Source organism: Myodes glareolus, chromosome 6, assembly GCF_982192425.1.
Source record: "Myodes glareolus chromosome 6, mMyoGla1.1, whole genome shotgun sequence".
In the NCBI taxonomy this organism is placed as follows: Eukaryota; Metazoa; Chordata; class Mammalia; order Rodentia; family Cricetidae; genus Myodes; species Myodes glareolus.
Genome location: NC_142031.1, coordinates 57,731,313 through 57,751,441, shown reverse-complemented (window position 1 = coordinate 57,751,441; position 20,129 = coordinate 57,731,313). Strand labels below are relative to the sequence as shown.

The window sequence follows — 20,129 nt, the reverse complement described above, 5'->3', positions numbered from 1 at the left end:
ACAAGGAGAAAGTGGGAGTCTTCACTGGAGTCTCAACAGGAAAAGTCAAGGCAGGGGAGAATACAGAGCTTAGGGCTGGGGAACTGGAGCCCTCCTGCAGGCCCAGGATAAGGACGGTCTCCTTTGCTTTGGTACCTAGGTCTGGGATGATTAAGAGCAGGAGAATACTGGCACACTGAGGATTTGCTGGGGAGGTGGGCAGGACGGGGGCTTGGAACAGAACTGGTCACCCCCTGCCCGAAAGAACTTAAGAGTGAACTAACCCAGCAGGGACATTCGCCTCTCGGGCTTTGTGTCACAGATGTCACAGCAGAGACATCTTTGGCTTGTTCTCCATGGCTCCCTTGGCTTGCTTTTTATGTAATCCAGGACTCGGGTGGCCCCACCCACAGTAGACTGGGCCCTTCCGTATCAATCATTAACCAGGAAAATGCTCCTGTAGACTTGCCTGCAAGCCAATCTCACTTGAGGTCACTTCTTCCCAAATGACCCTGGTGTGTTGTGCAGTTGACAAGAGAACTAACCAGCATGATGGGTAAGGCGACTCTCCTTGCAGAGTTCGAAGGCCTGGGGTGTAGGGCTCAGCATTATCATTCATAGCAGGGGTGGGTATTATGCCAGATTTGGTGGGGTCTGGCAACTGACAGCAGGAGGCCCAACTGCCTGGCCAGCCTCAAGCTGCCCACCGAAACTCAGGTGGTAGCTAGCCACTTTCATCTACGATGACCCAGACATTAGCCATTGGCCACCTGGCTTCTGAGCGTTTGCAGTGTGCCTAGTGCCAAGGAGGAGCTGAGTGCTTCAGCATTGTTTGATCTTAGCAACTTTATTAAGACATGACTCACAATGCATACAACTGTTCCCATGTGTATGTGCGTGCAAATGTGTATGTCCCAGTACAGGAATGTGGGAGGATGTATGCGGGCATGTACCTATGTGCCCGTGCATGGAGAAGCCTTAGGCCAGCCTTCAGTATTGCTCTAGGAACCCTGCCTACCTCATTTTTGCAACCCTGTCTCTCACTGTCTTGAACTTACTGGTTCAGCTGGCTGGTGAGTCCTGGGGATCTGCCTGTCTCTGCCTCCCTGGAGCTGAGATTAACAGGCGTGCGTCACCGTAGCCTCATGACTGTACAGCAGTAGTCTACTGACTGCACCGTCTCCCCAGCCCCAGCCTCCTCCTATGAAGCAGACGGTGAGGTTTAGTATATTCACCAATTTGTACACCATTCCCACCAGTGAGTTTCAGCTCACTTTTTGTTTTGTTTTTGTAACGAGCTCATTATGTAACCCTGAGTGTCCTGAAACTTACTGCGTAAACCAGGCTGCCCTCAGACTCCTAGAGATCCACCTGGCTCTGCCTCCGAGTGCTAGGATTAAAGGCATGCGCCATTGCTTCCCAGTTCCACTCATTTTTGTTATTCCAAGAAACAGCCTTGTACCTTGTAGCCATGAGCCTTAGGCCTTTCCGGCCTTCGGAAACCACTGGCCTGCTGTCTGTCTGTCAGCTTACCTGTGTGGCTATTTTGTATAAATGGAATCTCATAAAATACAGCCTTTTGTGACGGGTTGTTTTTGGTTTTTTTTTTTTCCACTTAGGATCCTTTAAGGCTCATCCGTACTGTGGCATACATCAGTTTTCCATTCCTTTTTATGGCTGAGTTGTGATCGTTGTACTGATAAATCGCCCCTTGTTTCTAGCCCTTCGTGGGAAATGGCCACTGTATTAAAGCAGGCCAAGTAAGACTGGGTATGAAGGGTATGGGACTAGGAAACAAACTGACAGAGGCCCAGACAGGAGGGATCTCAGCCTAGGTACTGAGCCAGACAAGGGCTTTACACACCCGAGTCTTTGTACAACATACAGGACTGCCCACCTAGACCTGGACTTATTATTCCCCATCTTTCAAAGCCCAGCCCTCAGGATGCAGGCCTCTGACAAGATGTCTCCTAGGACTATGCTGTTTCCCTGTGGTCCCCAGGGATATAAGCCCCTCCCCTCACACACTCATAGAGCCCCCTGCTGTCCCATAGCACAGGCCTGGATACCCAGGGCCTTGGTAGGCACAGTGAGGGAGACAGGAGAGGTCACTTTAGTATAATCAGATTCTGCAGTCTGGAAGATCACGAGGATGTCCATGCCTATGATGGGCTGTCATTTGCTCTGCTGCCCCTCAGAATTGACATCAGCAGTTTCTGAGGCATGTTGACAAGAAAGGCTGGTATATGGTTCTGTATATAGTCCTCTGAACATGCTATTAACACCATGGTAAGCCTTACTGAGAGAAGAGAGGCATCTGGGAGCGGGGCCACAGCCAGCGGAGAGGTTGCTGTGGGGTCACAGCTGGAGGAGGGGTTGCTATGGGCCACATCTGGTGGAAGGGTTGCTGTGGGACACAGTTGGTGGAGGATGGCTTTCTTTCTACAAACAGGACACAGGCATTTTCCTTCCACCCTACAAGAGGCCAGCAAGAAACCAAGCCTGCATGCACCGTGATCTTGGGCATGAAACCCCAGAACTACAAGACCATGGATGGCTACTGGGGTTCTGGTGCGTGGCCTTGTCTTCCTCCTTCTCTGAGTCTCCCTCCCTAAACCCTTGGGTCAAGTCCTTCTCTTCCGACCATCAGTCAAGTTGGCCAGGATTTGAGGAAGCTTGGATGTGCTTCCATAAATTTCAAAAATGCTCACATGCTGAGATCTCGTTGCAGGTCACTGTTGTAGAGAAAATCCAGAGCATCTAGATCCACTTAGAATTTCTTGAAGGGTTAAGTAAGACAGAAATGTCCGAGCAGATGGCTAAAAACAGAAAGTCCCTTACTGTGGTGTGTTTGGTCCTATATTTGACTTCTATGGCAATTGTACATTTCATGGCACCATGCAGGGGGTTGGAGGAAGTGATGAAACAGCCCAAATCTTCTGCAGCAGTTTTGACTCCTGGCTTTCCATTTAAATGGGTATGAGAAAAACCCGCCACTGTCTGCGGGTTCTGGGAAGCAATTGTTTTGAGCCACATTTTTCTCTGTCAAATGTGTCTTTTTTAAAAAGTTACTGAACAATAGCATTTGGAGCTACAGAGTGCTCCGTCGTTGGGACATTAATTAAAACCAGCACAGGTATGCTCCGGTGATTGTCTAGATGGGGAACGATGTGCGCGCTTCTCTGCTCCCCTTTTATGAGCCAGCTAAGCAGCTCTGCTGGGTTAAGACCGCTTTGTGCCTCGCTGAATCTAAAACAGTACCTTCCGGGCAACTGAAAGTTTAACATTTCATTATTTGCTGGGCACCCTCAGCACTGGCATGAGCTGACCAAGTCTACGCTTCCGAGCCCAGAACTCGCAGCAGAAGGCTCGGCCATCGATTGATTTCCAGAGGTCAAGTGCAGGAGGCAGGCTGGATGGGAGCCGATGCCGGATGGAAAGTGGGTAGGGAGAAAGAGGCAAGCCATGATCATAAGAAAGCTCCAGTTTTTACTGAAAATACCCAAGTTGATGTCTCCTTTAATGTCTCAATTTTTCCATCGGTGAAATGGAACCAGTGGCCCTTTTCTTCTTGACTGCAAGATTTTGCAGAAATAACTAAGTTACACTGTGGGTTCTGTCTATGGTCACATGCTTGATATACAGGGGCAGATGGAACAGAAGGAGGGCAGCAATCAAAAGGGCCTCCTGGTTCCCACTCAGCGGCCAGACGAGGTCCACAGAAGTTCCACAACCCCTCCCTGCTCCTGCCTCTGTTTAGCCTCAGAGATGACTCATGGCTATGCTGATGATGGTGCCAGAGATTCAGAGAAAAGAATTTGAGTCTTTGTACTGTGTTGTAGGTGCACTAGGGCCGAGGGAAGGCACCCTGGGCCCAAAGAGGAATGAAGTTAGAAATTAGAAGCAAAGCCTCTGGCTACCAGTTGCTAGCATGGAGCAGAGAGCTCTGGAGCAGAATGGACCAGGAGTGGGAGGGGCTGTGGAGTGAGGAGGACCTGGAGTGGGAGGGGCTGTGGAGTGAGGAGGACCTGGAGTGGGAGGGGCTGTGGAGTGAGGAGGACCTGGAGTGGGAGGGGCTGTGGAGTGAGGAGGACCTGGAGTGGGAGGGGCTGTGAAGTGAGGAGGACCTGGAGTGGGAGGGGCTGTGGAGTGAGGAGGACCTGAAGTGGGAGGGGCTGTGAGTTGAGCCAAGACTTCTGGAGTCTGTTTACTCTCATTCTGGGATGGGGACTGTTACGATTTTAGCCAAACCAACATGGCTGACACTTCCTAGTTCTAGGGCCACACACACATACAGACAAGCCCTCAGGCAGAAGTGCCTAATGGCCCCAGGGATCTTAAAGGACCCTGCATGACCCATGTACCGCATGGTTGCATCACCTACATCTGACATAACTGTGTGAGCCCTTGCACGCATGCGTGAGCTCCGTCATCTGCGTATGACATTATCACGTCATTCCCCTGTGCAAATGTGCTAGGCAGCCCTTAAAAGCTGGATGTGCCATCTTCAAGCTCTCTCTGCACACCGATCTCACCAGGCCTGTACTAATAAACTCCAAAATGGGTTTGTTACATGTTCTGTGTTTCCTTCTCACTTGCGCCAGGTAATTTCTGGGACAAAGGTTGAAGAACCCTGTCCGCACACACAGAGGCCAGACTAGAGTGCAAGGTTCCTTCCTCTACTGTTCTCTTAGTTTTGAGTCAGGGTTTCCCACTGAAGCTGAAGTCCACCATTTTGGTTAGGCTGGCTGTCCAGCTTGCTCTGGGGATTGGTCTGCCTCAGGCCCCCAATACTGAGTAACAGGCATGAGTGATCATGCTCAGCTTCACTTAGGGTGGTTGGGGTTTGAAGTTTGCTTTTCTTGCTTTCACAACAAGTGCTCTAACTGTTGTGCCCAGATCACAGAGTCCCCCCAAAACCAACTAGGAGACTGAGTCCTGTGTGTAAAAGTGATGTGGGAGAAATGTCTGTATTCTGTCAATCATATTTTAATAAAATGCTGATTGGCCAGGCAGGCAGTATAGGCGGGAAAGCCAGACAGGAAGTAGGGGTGGAGCAAAGAGACTGGGAGTATTCTGGAAGCAGAAACTCTCTCACCACTCCTGCACAGACCACCGAAGAGGCAACATGTAAGCTGTCACACTGAGAAAGGTACTGAGCCCATGTGGCTAACGTAGATAAGGATAATGGGGTAACATAAGTTATAAGAGCTAATAAGTAGCCTGACCTAATGGGCCAATCAGTTTATAACCTTATAGAGTCTTGTGAGTGATTTTCTTTGGGGTTTGCTGGTTGTGGGGTACCGGGCAGGACAGAAACCCCAACAAGCCGCCCCTCATACTACATAAAAGCAAAGAGCCTTTTCTCTTACACAAGTTTGCAAACTCGGACTCTCCGTGTGACAAATGGATTGAAATGATCAGAGAACCCCAAACTCAGTTGGGACTGGGATTTTATAGTAGCAAAAGTGGGGGTGAGGGATTTCTAAGGTTCAGGACCCCCGATGGACTGACAATTGTCTTGGGGTGTCACAGTGAAAAGCAATGGGTATGTGCTGGCAGGTGATCCTATCGACAATGGTTGGAACATTAGGAATTTCCTTTGGATGGTCTGTTCCTGGGTGGTCTCAGTTTGTGGTCTTTCTTGGAACCTGGTATTGCCTTAGGGTAAATTACTGAGACTCGGTCCTCTATTGAGCTTGTGATGGCTGGGTCCTACCATACTAACCCACTGGGCTGCCTTCCCAGCCCAAAAGAAAACTTTGAAAGAAAAAGAAGTCTTTTATAGCCACAGTCCTGCCACAGCCCTCCCTGAGTGTCTATAGGCAGCTAATGGTGGTTGGGGAAGGAGAGACATTTTCTTCAAAGGTGTAGTCATTAGTAAGGTGCCCATGTAAATAACCCTTCACCCACGTTCTTGTAGGTGACTAATTAAACGGGAAGGAACAGGAAGAGGACATGAGTGGGTGATTAATATAACCAAAACATGTTGTATGCATGTATGAAAATGTCATAAAACCCACTGTTATGTAAATTAATATGTGCTAATAAAAACTTTCTTAAAAATCCTTAGCATCTCCATTCAGTACTTTTAACTGAAAAATGAGAGTCTCCTGTATTTGTGTTCCTCACCCACTCCGGCCTGAAGGTCAGAACTAAATGTTAATATGTTCTTTTGCTGTGACTCTGTAATAAACTGGCAAAGTGGTCACTTAATTCATACCTTTCTCTTTCCTGCATGTGTGTGTGTGTGTGTGGTGTGAATATGGTGTATCTGTACATGTTTAGACCTGTGTGGGTGCACCTGGGTACAGATATGTGCAGACATGTCTGTGAACCTGAGGTTGACAGTGGGGATGCCTCAGACTCTTCTGTAGTCATGAGAAGATATTATGAGTCAGAAAGGGTTTACTGCAGCTCACAGCTCCAAGGTACAGATCATCATGGCAAGGGAATCAAAGTGCCAGGATCATGAAGCATCGGGCCACAGCACATCCATCCAATCATCAGACGAGAGCAATGAATGCAGGCGCTATTGCTTCACGTATAGTCATAACCCCATGTGTGGAGACGGGTGCCACCCACAGTACGCAGGTCTCCCATCTTGATTAATAAAAATCAAGGTGATCTCCCACAGACATGTGCACAGATCAGGCTAATTTAAACAACCCCTCGTTGAGGATCCCTTCAGTGGTGATTCTAGGTGATTCTGTCAAGTTGATTGACAATTAATACTCAACTCATCGCAGGTTGTCTTTATCAATTCCGCTCTACTTTACTTATTGTGGTTCAGCGTCTCGCTGAGTTCAGAGTTTGCCACACTGGACGGGTCCACCCAGTCAGATCGTTCCAGTGATCCTGGTTGTTTGACAGAAAGTTCCAAGCCCCCTCCCCTGGGAGCTGCCACTGTCCAGACTCCACCTCCAAGAAAGCCCGCCAAACAGGGACCCCTCCCCAGGGAGGATCAAGACCACTCCCATTGACTATATAAATTGCCCCCCAGAGAACCAACATGTGGTCTCCCCAGCTCTCTTTTTCCCCTCTCCGTGTTTCCCTGGAGGGCCACCTGGGAAAGTTGGCATTCATTAAACCTGGGCTTTTTTTCTAATTCAGTTTGATTTTGTCTAATTTGGATTATTGTGTGAGTGGAGAGGTTTGTCGGGCCAGAAGAAAACTTATTACCGGTCTCTCCCTCAGAAGTGCTGGGATTACAGAGAGGCTACCACACTCATCCACAGTGTATGCGGGACCTTGTAAGGCAAGTACTTTATTCACTGAGCCTTCTCCCCAGCCCCAGCTCCTTAAACTGTGGGCAGTGGCTCTACCAGAGACGGAAGGACTGAATGTCAGAGGCCCTCCCCCCACAAGAGAAAGGTTTCCAAACATGCAGTTACCAAACATTCAAAAATCACAGGTGTGAAGAATCAGTGATGTTCCTGGCAGCAGGTCCCCTTATCTATCACGTGACCTCCCTGCTACTGTGATTCCACACATCGGGTATGCACACTGTGCACTATGTGTGCCGTGAAGCCGCACCTGAACAAGCCTGAGACACCTCGTCTCGGCTGCCAGACTGTTGCAAGCTATGCAATGCAGTGTTTCCACCATCCATACAAAACTTTCTATGCTTCCAGACACAGAAGGGCTTAATTACAGAAAACAAAGACAAAATGTTTCCCTAGCATCATTTCTCAGCATGAATCAAGCTGGTATATCTTTGGGCTATAGTATGTTAGGGTGCTTGATTTTAAAAAGTGCTGTTTGAGTAATTGAGATAAATTTTATTTTTAAAGAAAATTACTAAATGAATTTTGGCTTGGGATTAGGACAGGATTTCCAGCAATTCTTGTTATGGTCTAAACATACTTCTGCCCATTTTTACTCTGTATTGGCTGTGGGACAATGGTTTTACCCTGTAAACATTTGTTTCTTATATTTGTTTAATGAAATGCTGATTGGCCGGTAGCCAGGCAGGGCAATGAGAACAGAATTCTGAGAAGAGGATTCTGCAGTGTGCAGTAATGACCCAGCCTCAGAAGATGCAAGATGTGACTGCCTCACCAAAAAAGGTACCAACAACTCAGACAAGAATTATGGGCTAATGTAAGTTATAAGAATTAGTAAATAAGAAGCCTGAGCTAATGGGCCAATTGGTTTATAACTAATGTAGACCTCTGTGTGATTCTTTGGAACTTAACAGCTGCCGAACCAGGCAAGACAGAAACCTCAGACAACACTGTATTTATGTGAAGTGGTGTTCTTAGAATTGACAGTTATAAAATGAAAATATTGATCAACACAGAAAAACATTGAAGGTACTCAGCATCCTACAGCATCAAATATGTAGCTAAGACTTAATTCTTCATGTAAATCCAAACAAGCACATCCACTTCAATAATATGCAAATTTGCTTTAATCTTTAGTAAATGGTAAAATTGTATATATGCCAAGGAATTGTTTCAAAATAAAATTCCTTATGATACCAGTAAATATTTAACCTGCACATCTATTTGTACATATCTCTATTCCTGGGATTTTGCAGTAAGCTCTTGGGTATAAATGGGTCATTGGTGGAACTGGACTTAAACATCCCACATGAGTCTTGTCAGGGTTTCCGGGCTCAGAAGTACAGGTATGGCTCATCCCACTTCCTGTTCTCTGGTTTCACCAACCGTTAAGTCGTGACTGAGTCTCATCTGAGGCAGAGTCCACTTCCTTACAGCTACCAAACTTACTGACTCTTTTAGGCCAGCAACAGCATCTCTGATGGTGGGGAAGGTTCAAGCTTTCTATTAAGAATACCAGGCCCATACGAGAGTTTGCTCATATGCTAAAAGATCATAATTGTGTCCTCAAGATGGCTTCACTTTTGCCAGGTAAGCCAGGTACAAGTCTGACATCTTACCTGTCTTGTTCACTGGCCTGATGACACACTCAAGGATACAAGAGTCACAGGGCCATCTTGGAATTCTATTTACTTCATAAATTTTCTTGTAGTTCTAGGTCTTTTTGATAGAAAGAAAATAGATAATAGATGGGATGGCCAATATTTTACTTAGTAATATTTCACAAACATTCCACATTAGCATTCATGAATTATTTTTATCTACCCCTCTGTGTCTGGGTATTAAGTTTATTTCCAATCCTCATGAAAACGATGATGTAAGAAAGTGACTCGTTTGCTCCATGTGCTCTTGGACCTCTGCAGGGTGGATGCTGAGAACGTGCTGTGCCCAAAAGCAGGCATTTTCAATTTTGGCAAAATGACTCAAACACCTCGAAAACAAAGACCCTCGGTGACAGTCCCTACTTCCTCAAGACGTCATGATTTCTGAGTAAGATCTAAATTTGGCTGTAAAACTTGGTTTCCAGCAGGGTGAAAATGATATCTCGCTTTCATTTACATATGTAATTTGTCATTTGACTACCAATGAAAATCTCTTCATTTAATGTTTTGTTTTATCGTCACTTTCCTTGGCCATCGAATTAGTCATTCACCCAAGATGCTTTCACGGAGACTCTGACCAGCATTCTGACTGTGTGCACCCCCTCTTTCAGACACACCGTGTTGTCGCTCATTCCCCGTACCTGCTGAGCCCTGGGCCAGACATGGGAAACAGTATGACAATGGCATTGTTCTTGCCACCAAGATTGTCCACTCCAAAGGGCTTTATATGTCTAGCAAAGCCTAGTTTAAGCCACATAAGTTACCCTAAACGGGACAGCTAGATCAACCCTGCCACCACCGCCAACGCTCAGGGGACATTGTGGTAGAAGAGGCAGAAAGAATGCAGGAGCCGGAGGTATGGAGGGGCTCCCTCAAATGCTTTCTCCTGCATTTGACACACAGGAGCTCAGAGGTGTGGAGGGGCTCCCTGAAGTGCTCTCTTCTGCTTTTGACACATAGGAGCCCAGAACAACAGTGGCTGATTACATAAGATCAAGTCAGCCAAAGCTCCAGCATAGATGGGGCAGATTTCTGGTCCTGCCCGTTACTGAGAAGATGGGGCTATTGATAGTTTCTGAGGGAAAAGGACTCCTTTGGAGGGGAAGGATGGACACTGATGGGATCCCCATGCTCCAGTGGATACCCCACATGCATATATGGGCAGCACTAACTGAACTTAGTGGGCTATTTAAAAAAAAAAAAAGATTAAGTTAGGAGAACTGTTGAGAGGATGCGAGGTAGGGGGTGGGAGGAAATGGGGTTATATATGGTTATGTTTCATTGTATACCAATCAAGTTTACAGGTAAATACTGGCAATTCTTAAATGCCTTCAAAGACATAAACCACCAAACATCACTCAAAAATAACACAGACCTCATAAACAGTCCTTTGTCTACCAATTAAAATGGAGTTGTCACTATGGCCCTTCCCACAAGAGAACTCCTGGACCAGGTACTTCTCTGAGGAATTCTCCCAATGTTTAAAGAAGACATAATACAAATTTTGGTTAAAAAAAAAATCAAAAACAGAAGAACACTCTCAATGCCATAATGCCACGTTGCCCTCAGACCAGAACACAGTACAAGAAAGCTAGACTGGTATCTCCAGCCATCAGGGCCACAAAACCTGAGCAAAACTGCTAGCATGTCCTCAGGGCGCCCTCCGTGCAGGCCTGCAGCATCCAGACCTGCGACACCGGCACAGGAGAGACACACGGGCCAGTGAAGCAGAATGAGCACCCAGGAACAAAGCCATCTGATCTCTACACCACAGAGACTACGAAGCCATTGGAACGAATAATGAAGAGAGGCAGTTCATGAAAAGAATGAAAAAGTCGAAGTCTGGATTGTTTCTACAGAATTATGTAGGCGAATCAAGGATTTATTATGAAATGCTCATGGATACACCGCTGCGGTCCTTCCATTCTGCCCTGGGGGTAAATGGAACCAGCAGTCAAATCTCCGACCACCACACAAGAGAGCACAACTGCCCCCTCTCTTTCCTTTAAAGGGGTCACAGACAGACCAGAAGCTCCGCCTCTGTTGGGTCGGATAACCCAAGGTCATGGGTGGAGTGAATAACCACTACAAATGTCAACGTCTAGACCACAGCTAAGGATTTTTGTTGAACTGTTAGATTATTTTGAAGTAGAGTTTTTCATGATTTATTTGTATTTGTAAAAAAAAGAAAAGAAAAGAAAAGGAAAAAAAAAGAAAAAGAAAAGGAAAAAAGGACAAAAAAATCCCCACAAGAAAACAAACCCCAAATCTGATAACAAAGCCAAGCAAAACTGTGCCTTTTATTCATCTTTGATTCTGGTCCTGGCAATTGTTTAAAGAAAAGTAATAAATATTCTAGATTTATTTTCAGATTCAGACTATGTGGGGGAACCGTATGATTTTTTTGATCACATGTATGTGTCGTGTTAACATTGTTCTGCCTTATCCTAAATCACGCCTCAGACTGGACGGCTTTTGAGGAAGGTGCTGCTGCGAGGCCTCTGACCTCAGCGGCTGGTGGGCCACCTTCTGCTCTGCTGTCTCTCCGGGTTCCTCACGGCCCGGCAGGAGGACTTGGCTATCGTGCTCCAGGGTCTGCATAGTTTTTTTCTTTAAATCATAGCCATATGGTAAATTTTCTATTTTGTTACGGTTCTCTTTTACTAATGGACATGCAGTGGGTGTTTCTTGGAAAAGGCCAGTTTTTATTAAAATATTTCAGGAAGAAAACTTAAAATATGTATATTGCTTTATCATTTTAAATTTAAAAAATCCTAAATGAAATTATTATAAATTAGGGCCACCAAAGTTTATTGTACAATCTATTTGCTGCACTAGCCTCATGAATCTTACGCTTATTGCGTCTTTTGGTTGCAACAAGAGGTCTTATGGAGAGACTGACAATACCCCTGGGTGTGTGCGATCACTCCACAATATTTCAGTAGCCAAAAACGTTTGTCTAACAAAGCTTTCCTCGGTACATCCCCATCAAACCACTTGTGACTTATGGTCATTACAATGGAATATTATTCAGCCATTAAGAGAAACAAAGTCATATTCAGATGCAAAAGAAGAACATCAGACCTCTTTCTACAATTAGGGACAGGAGAAATGTCTCCAAAGGGATTCAAGATTTGTGTGAGACCATGCAACTCTAAACATCCTAAAAGAAAACACAAGGGAAAGCAGCTCGGTGTCCTCTTTTGTCTTGGCAATTCTTCCATGGATTTAGAGAACACGAGGACAGAGTCACTGGGGACAGCTGACCTGTCAGAGGACGGTTACCATCTGACTTCAAGACCTTACTGCAAAGCGGCACCAGCCAGGCCAGGATGCAGCCAGGGAACATAAGGACAAGTAGGTCGAGGCGGCAGAGGAGAGAGCCCAGAAATAGACTTACCAAAACGCAGTCCGCTGATCTTTGACGGGGACTCAAAGGCAGCACAGTAGATCAAAGATCACCTCTCAACAAATGGTGTTGCAAGAGCCCGGCATCCACATGTGAAAGAGCTGAATCGAGGAGGAGTGTACACACAGCACAAGCTCTCGGACTGGATCATAAAGGTGGGTGAGCAGTGCAGGCCTGTGGTCCTAGCACTCAGGAGGCTGAGGCAGGAGGATCTTGAGTCTGAGGCCAGCCTGAGCTACAGAGTGAGGCCCTGTCTCAGAAAGGAGGGGGGAGGGGGAGGGGAGAGAAAGAGAGAGGGAGGGAGGGAGGAAGGGAAGGCGGGAGGGAGGAAGGGAGGGAGAGAGAAGGGGGTCATGGACATGACTATGAACCTATAAAGCACCTTGAAGATGCTACAGCAGAGAATTTAGGTGACCTTGGCTGACACCAGAGGTACAACCCACAAAGGAAAATGTATCAGTTCATCTTAAATTTTTGTTCAGAGGACAATGTCAACGGCTCAGCAGTTAAGAGCACTTGCTTCTCTTCCAAAGGGCCTGAGCTTGGTTCCCAGCACCCACATCAGGCGGCTCACAGCCACTGTAACTCCAGCTTCTGAGTATCCAGCTCCCTCCTCTGGCCTCCTCACACACCTGAACTCACATGCACCCCACACAGGCACATATACACAGAACTAAAGATACAAGCACATATACACAGAACTAAAGATACAATCACATTGTCTTGGGAAAATAAGCCATAAAGTATACAAAATGTTTAAAGAAGATACATTTGATATTTATCAAAATACACTAAGCCCAGCAATGATGGAACAAACAACAGTTAAAGGTGGGGAATGCACCTGGTTAGACATCTCATTAAAGTCTTTGTCCAGGTGACAGGTAAGCCTGTGAGAAGATGTTCAACTTTATGCGGCAACAGAGACATGCAAATTAAAACAACATTGGGTACTACTACCTACCACCTATCAGAGTATTCCAAAATTCAAAACAATGACAACACCAAGCACTGGCAAGAACTTGGAGCAACAGGACTCTCCCTTGCTGCTGGAGGTGGTTTGGTGGTTCTTCACCAAACCAAACGTCCTCTGGTCATGTGACCCATAATCAAGCTCTTTGTAATCTCATCAGCTGAGTGACATCTGCCCATAGAATGCAAGAATGCAGATGCAGTTGCTTGTTCTTTTTGGTTTTTTGTTTTTTTTCAGACTAGGTTTCTCTGTGTAGCCCTAGCTGTCCTGGAACTCCCTCTGTAGACCAGACTTGAACTCATAGATATCTGCCTGCCTCTGCTTCCCTAGTGCTGGGATTAAAAGTGTGCGCCACCACCGCCCAGCAACAGCCACTTGTAGCTGTAAAAATTCAAAGTCATCCAAGATGTCTTTCAGTGGGTGAGTGGATAAAATTCAGTATGTCTGGACAATGGAATTGGTGCAGGTCCAAAAGACAGGAGCTTTCAAGTCGTGGAAAGAGATGGAGAAAACTGAAGTGGGTGCTGCCAAGCAAAAGAAGTCTGCCTGCAAGAGGTACGCTCTCTGTGATTCCACCTGGAGAGTACAAAAGGATGCGTGACTACTGAGCTTAGGGTGGAGGAGCGGGACACGAAAGGTTTGCAGGCTGATAAAACTATTGGTGTGTGTGTGCAGGTGTGTGTGCGGATGTGTTTGTGGGGTGTGTGTATGGGTGTGTGTGCAGGAGTGGGGGTATGTGTTCAGGTGTGTGTGCAAGTGTGTGAAGATGTGTGTGCAGATGTGTGTGCAGGTGTGGGGGGTGTTAGGTATGTATGTATGTATGTATGTGTGCACAGGTGTGGGAGGGGGTGAAGGTGTGTGTAGGTATGTTTGTACCATGGCATTCTCATGGAAATGAGAAGAAAGATTTTCATTGGTTAATTTTTTCCTTCCACCTTACTTTAAGGCAGTTTCTGGCTGACTCCAGGTTAGCTGGCCCTCAGCTTCTGGCCGGTTCTCCTAGCTTCTCTTCCCATCTCTCTGAAGGAGCGCAGGGATTACAGATGTTCACCTCTATGTCTGGCTTTAGGAGAGAAAGTGGGTTCTGAGGACCAAACCAGATTGTCAGGCAGATGTGCCTGGATCTCTGACCCAATGAACCATCTCCCCAGCCCCATACAGTAAAGCTTCTGTGACTGTTACTATACGTGTGGGTACATTACATATCTGTCAGAAGTTTAATACGCGCACAGAGCGTGAAGCCATCTGGGTGACGGTGTGACAGTGAGTTTTATCAGTTGTAACGAGGGTGCTGGTACCATGGGATGCTGTATAGAGAGGGGAAGTGGGAGGAGGCAGGGTGTACGTGGGCGTACCTTCTGTGCAATGTGTCTGTGGAACTAAAAATGTGATAAAAACACTTTATTATGTTTTGTTTGATTTTTGTTCAAATTGGCAAAGAATCAGACATACTTATTGGCTACAAAGTGTTGTTTCGATCCCTTTATGCGCTTATGAAATGATCAAATTAGGCTAATTAACATATTCATATCTTAATTATTTAAATTATTTATCATTTTCTTGTGGTGGGAGCATTAAAAACCCACTGTCCTACTTAGCTTTACGTGTCAACACAGCCCAGAGTAACCTTTAGGAACTGCCCAGATCAGACTGGCCAGCGGGCCTGTCTGGGACATGTCAGAGGCACGTGGCCTGGGCTATAGAAGAAAGTCAGCGTACGCCCATGCATGAGTGAGCCAGCAAGCAGAGCTCCTCCGTGGCTTCTGTTTCACAGTCTTGCTGGAGTTCTTTGCCCCGGACTTCTGCCGAGGATGACTGACCTGAGAGCTAACTCAAATGAAGCCTCGCCTCCCCTAAGGTTTCTGACCAGTGTTTTATCTCAGGAATAAAAGGTTGCTCTGTCACTACCTCCTCCTGTCTTTCTGAAAGGCACGTGATGGTATTTACTAACCCAGGTCACAGTGCTAGGCAACAGGACACCACTGAAACTGCCCACTCGCCAAGGCCCCAAGGCACTCCACTGTGCTTTCTACTGAACGAGTCTGTCTTTTAGGACTCCACGGGGAAGTGAAGGTCATGGGAAGTGTATGTCTTTACACATAGCTTACTTCTCTTAGCATGAAGTCCCCTAGTTTGACCAAGCATGTTATTGTGAATGACAGAATTTCCTGCCTGTCTAAGACTGGCGACTGAAGGAATATGAGGACATGACCACTCCTAGGTGTGGTGGAGGAGGAAGGTTTTACTGCAGACATGAGGGAGAATACAGTCAGAGGCACCTGAGAGTCCAGACTGAGCTGGAGGAGGCGGGGTGGGGAGCAGAAAGGAAGGGAACAGAGAGGGGGCCAAGAGAGGGTAAGAGGGTGCATGGACCAGGACAGTCTGCTGCCAAAATGGCTGAGTTATTTAGCGAAGAGAAGCCAGAGGAAGGGAAGCCCAGTCCCTGGGAGGAAGAGGTTTAGGGAGAGGGTTGGACGGGAAGTGCTGGGAGGGGCCATGGGTACAGAGTGAGACTTAGGTTTCTTGGGAACTGACAGCTACCACATTGTGTGTGTATACTATAGTGTACACATCCACTTACCAGTCAGTGAGCACTTCGGTTATGATATTTTTCTGGCATCAGTCCTCGGTGTGTGTCCAGCTAGTTTATCTTCTGCTCCTATGGTTGTTAGAATGTTTGCTGCTGTTTTAAAGGTTGGTTGAGTTGCTGCATTTCATTTTTTAAATTTAATTCATTTATATTACATTTTATTAATTTACTCATTTTAAGTTTTGTTTTTAATGTGTGTGGGTATTCTGCCCGCATGTATGTCTACACACCATATGTGTTTGGGTCCCTTGGAACTTGAGTCACAGAGGGCTGTGACCACATGTGGGTGCCAAGAATGGAACCTGGGTCTTTTGAACAATTAGAAACCGTGTTCCTAACCCCTGCGCCATCTCTCTAGCCCAGTTATGATTTTTTTTTTATTATACAACTAAAGATTTGGGTGAGAAACCTGGCTGTGCGGGACTAGACAGGTCCAGCATTTACATGAACAATAGCTGCCTATTAGGTAGGCACCTAGGTCCCCAGCAGGCAGTGCAGATGGGGAACCTGAGACCTAGAGACTGCAATGGAATCCACAGAATTTGGGGAGGGTCTGGGATGAGGCTTGGTTCCTGACGATGAAAGTAGTTCTTGGGAACCCCACCCTGGGAAGCACCCGACCAAAGGTCCCCAGGTCCATGTCTGTCCCCAGATGGTGACAGCAGAGGAGAGTGGGTCAAAAGAAAAGAGGGAAGGCATGGTACAGGGAGGGAGAGACAGGGTAGGTGGGAACCAAGATCGGAGAGGGAGGTGAGAGAGCTGGGCAGGAAAGCAGAGCGGAGTGGAGACAGGGAACTCTGAAACATCTTACAGCCTCTGGAAGAAAATGTCACATCGGGCAGGAATTGTTAATTACTGTCATCTGTGGGATGTTTCAGTCCACAAGAAACAAATAATTATGATGTCACGAGCCTCCTAGTGCAGTCCCCCAAGCCAGCATGTAGTCATCAGAGGCAGTGGTTGGCCTTAGTCACAGCTCAGACCTCATGACAGAGCCCTCCGGGGAGCAGAAAGAAGACACCCTGTGTGGGGACAAGAATCAAACGGGTGGGCCTGTGGGGAGCCTGGTTCCCAGGGAGTCTGGATCACAGAAGTCGACCTTCCATTCAAAGCAGTCCCTGCCAGCAGACCTCAGTCTCAGCTTGGATGTCTCTGGTCACAAAAATCCCTGACTGCAGCAGGAGAGGCAAAGGTCTGGGAGGAAGAAAGCTCTCCTTCTACTTCCTGGTGGCCCAGCGGTTCCAACCCAGGCCCCTTTAGGTTGCGTCATGCCAGGCAGGTATCTAACAAGGACACACTGTGGAGGCGGGCCTCTGCTGCATGCCAGCTGCCTGACCTCAAACAAGCCAGCTGGTCTCTCTGAGTCTCCGTTACTTTCTGTTCCGGTTTGGTTTCTATGGTTGTAATAAAACACCAACCAAAGGCGAACTTAGGGGAGGAAAGGGTTTCACCTGGAAAGCTATAGTTCATCGGTGAAGAAAGCCAGGCAGGACTTCAGGAGGAGCTTACAGGAACACTGTGGAGGTGTACGGCTTGCTGGCCTGCTCACACAAACACTCATCTGGATTGCTTAGAGAGCCCAGGACCACCTGCCCAGGGAATGGCGCCACCCACAATGGGATGAGCCCTCCTACATCAATGGCCAATCAAGACAATCCCTCACAGATGCCCACAGGCCAACCTGATCCAGGAAATTCCTTATGGAGACTCCCCCTGTCCGGTGGTTCTAATCTATTTCAAGGTAACAGTTAAAGCTGGCGAGGATGCCTTCCTGCAGAATATAGATAATTGTCACTAGACCTGTACTGCATGGGCCCCTTGAGTGACTGAAAAGGTGCACTGAGAGTGATGATGGGAAGATCCATCCCCACACCTATCTGTCATAACATTGGGATGGGAAAGGACCTAAAAAGTCAGAAACAAACTTTTTTGTATTATGGTCAACAAAAATTACATGAATTTTTGACATTCTTGTCTATAAAATTATGCCAATGGACAGAAAAAAAAACTAAACAAGGTTAGGTCTGGAGAGACCAATGTCTGTATTTTATCACAGAATAGGACATATACTAACACAGCTTGGCTCACTGCATTGACCTCCCCAACCTCAGGAAGTAGTAAGCAGACCGGGCAGTGGTGGCACACGCTTTTAATCCCAGCACGCAGGAGGCAGAGGCAGGCCTCTGTGAATTCAAGGCCAGCCTGGTCTACAAGAGCTAGTTCCAGGACAGGCTCCAAAGCTACAGAGAGAACCGTGTCTTGAAAAAAAAAAAAAAGCAAAAAAGCATGGAGTCTGAATAGGCTTTATCCCCATTCCTACTTCAGTTTCAGAACAGTTCCTGATCAGCCTGAGTCACTCCCATTATTCTACTGACACACACATCTCCATTATCATTTTATAGAAAGGTAAGCAGCAGCGGGGAGCACTCCCAAACCACCCAGAGTATTCCATTGGCCATGGTGATGAGGAACGGACAGAACTCAAGCTGTTTCAGCCACAAACATAGCAAAAGTTTTTGTGATGGAGAGAACTGCTCTCTGCCTGTGTACCAAGAGACATGTGTCCCCGAAAGTAGTTAGCATTCATCTTATGACCAAGAGCAAAGAAGCTTCCAAATGAAGGATGCGCGCCAAGAGGCGGTGTGGAGGGACCCACCCAGATACTGTCCTGCTTTGGCTGAAACACTGGGACAAGTCAGTGCTGAAACTTAAGCCATTATCTGAGCTTTCTAATTGAAAGAACCAATCCACCCAACTGGAGCTTACATCCCTTCGGGTCACAGCCGTCAGCATCCCCCACTTTAAACTTTGTCCAAGGAGACAGGAGCATGCATGGAACTGGAGCTTAAAACTTGGGATTGGTTAAGGGGTAAGTAGCCAAGGTGCCAGGTTGGTGTGCCCACAGTTACTCTGCAGTCATAAAGCAGGTGTGTCATTGCCACCTGCGGTTCCTTAGGAGAACAAGCATACTTGAACATTAGAGAACATCGGAGAATTGGAACGGGCTGGTTGCAGTCTCTGGAGTGGTCCTGCAAAGCAAGGCTGGAGCAAAAGGAGAAAACAAGAAAGAAGGCGTGACGGACAAATGCCTCTGCTCCTAGCAAAATTAGACTTAGCCCAGAGCCCAGGAGGCCATGCTTTCCTGAGCCATGCCCTCTTTCTGGGCAGGCACTGGGAGTGGAAGCAGGGCCAGGATGCTTAGCAGGTGCCCAGAGGAGGCTTTTGTTGTTTTTCTTGGATGCACGGACAGTAGCCAAGGACAAAGGAAGTGTCTGGATATGGCCACTAGGCGTTTGGATCAGAGAGGTACCTTCTGTGTCTCCTGGACATGCTCTTGGTTCTTTTCATGGCTGCCTATGGAGAGTGTAGCCAGAAGTGAAGGAGGATAGGGAGGGCTGGATGGGAGTGAGCTGGGGTTTGGGAAAAGAAAGAAAACAGAAAGAGAAAGCCCACCTGAAGAACAGGGGGCTGTGAAAAGGCTCCAAAGCACTGAAATCCAGAACGGGGAATGGAATGGCCTTGACCCCTTTGCCTCACAATGCCTGGGCTATCTTCTAACCTATGGTCCTTTCTCACAGGGAGGCAATCTGTGTTCTGACTGTGCACACAGGAACCTTAGCCCTAGGGAGGGCCTCCAGGGTGTGCCCTATGGCTTGATCCTTCCAGGCCTGTACCCGGAAGTCATGTACCTGCACCCCTGCATGTACAGGAAGGAGAACTCAACTGAGCGGTGCAGAACTGGGTGGAGGTTGAGTGCCAGCTGGGAAAGAGGGGAAGAAGTGGGAAGCATGGATGGGAAACGCAGGTGGGAAGTGGGGAAGGTGCAGATGGAGTGGACAAGGAGAGTGTGTGGAAGTCGGGTTAGCAAAGGTCAGGGGAAGAAAATCACGCCCAGTAGAAGGATGCAACTTCTTTGGGGCCAAGTCAGGACAGCCCCAACACTTTCCTCTGGGGTTTGAGCCATGCCAGGTCCATGCTCTGGCAAAGACTTATGCAGATTTGGCAGACATCGCCAATGCTAAACAGGAAGCAGGCCTCGGGACCAGCTCCCAACCTCTGAGTTGCTTTTCCTGGGTGCTAGGCAGAAGGTACCCCTGGTCTGAGAGTGTACCTGGCAGCTCAGCTGTTTCATACACCCGGGATCAACATCATCCATCTACAGGTCAACAGCAGGGAGGTGGTGGTCATCTGGGTAATGGTGGAACCGTGTCAAAGGCAGTCAATCCCAGTTAGC

The 20,129-nt window shown here is 47.3% G+C and overlaps 1 long non-coding RNA gene across 1 annotated transcript; it reads left to right on the top strand.

The window, feature by feature from the left end:
- Window positions 1–4,829: 4,829 nt before the first annotated feature.
- Window positions 4,830–7,240, top strand: LOC146894264 (uncharacterized). The gene is made up of 3 exons (XR_015002326.2): window positions 4,830–5,131; window positions 6,053–6,127; window positions 7,177–7,240. It is a non-coding gene; the product is annotated as an uncharacterized LOC146894264 (long non-coding RNA).
- Window positions 7,241–20,129: the final 12,889 nt, after the last annotated feature.